Here is a 264-nt window from a genome sequence, read left to right as displayed (position 1 = left end):
CCCTAAACCGCGTAATAATTTCTTCTTGATCATCTAACAAAATAAAAAAATAATTATTTTTAAATAATTATTTTTTTATTTCTTTTATTATATTTGGGTTTCTATGCGGTACTGACACCAGCAGCAGCAGCAGCAGCAGCAGCAGCAGCAACATAGCCATCTACAACTTGCTGCTGCTTTGCTGCTGCTGCATGCTGCTGCATGCAGCAGCTCTCTTTGTCTCCTTCGAAATAAAAAATAAATAAATATCCGCCCCCACTGGAA

This window comes from Eimeria mitis, genomic scaffold, assembly GCF_000499745.2.
Source record: "Eimeria mitis Houghton genomic scaffold, Emh_scaff5556, whole genome shotgun sequence".
Classification (NCBI taxonomy): Eukaryota; Apicomplexa; class Conoidasida; order Eucoccidiorida; family Eimeriidae; genus Eimeria; species Eimeria mitis.
Note: the sequence above shows the minus strand (reverse complement) of the source record.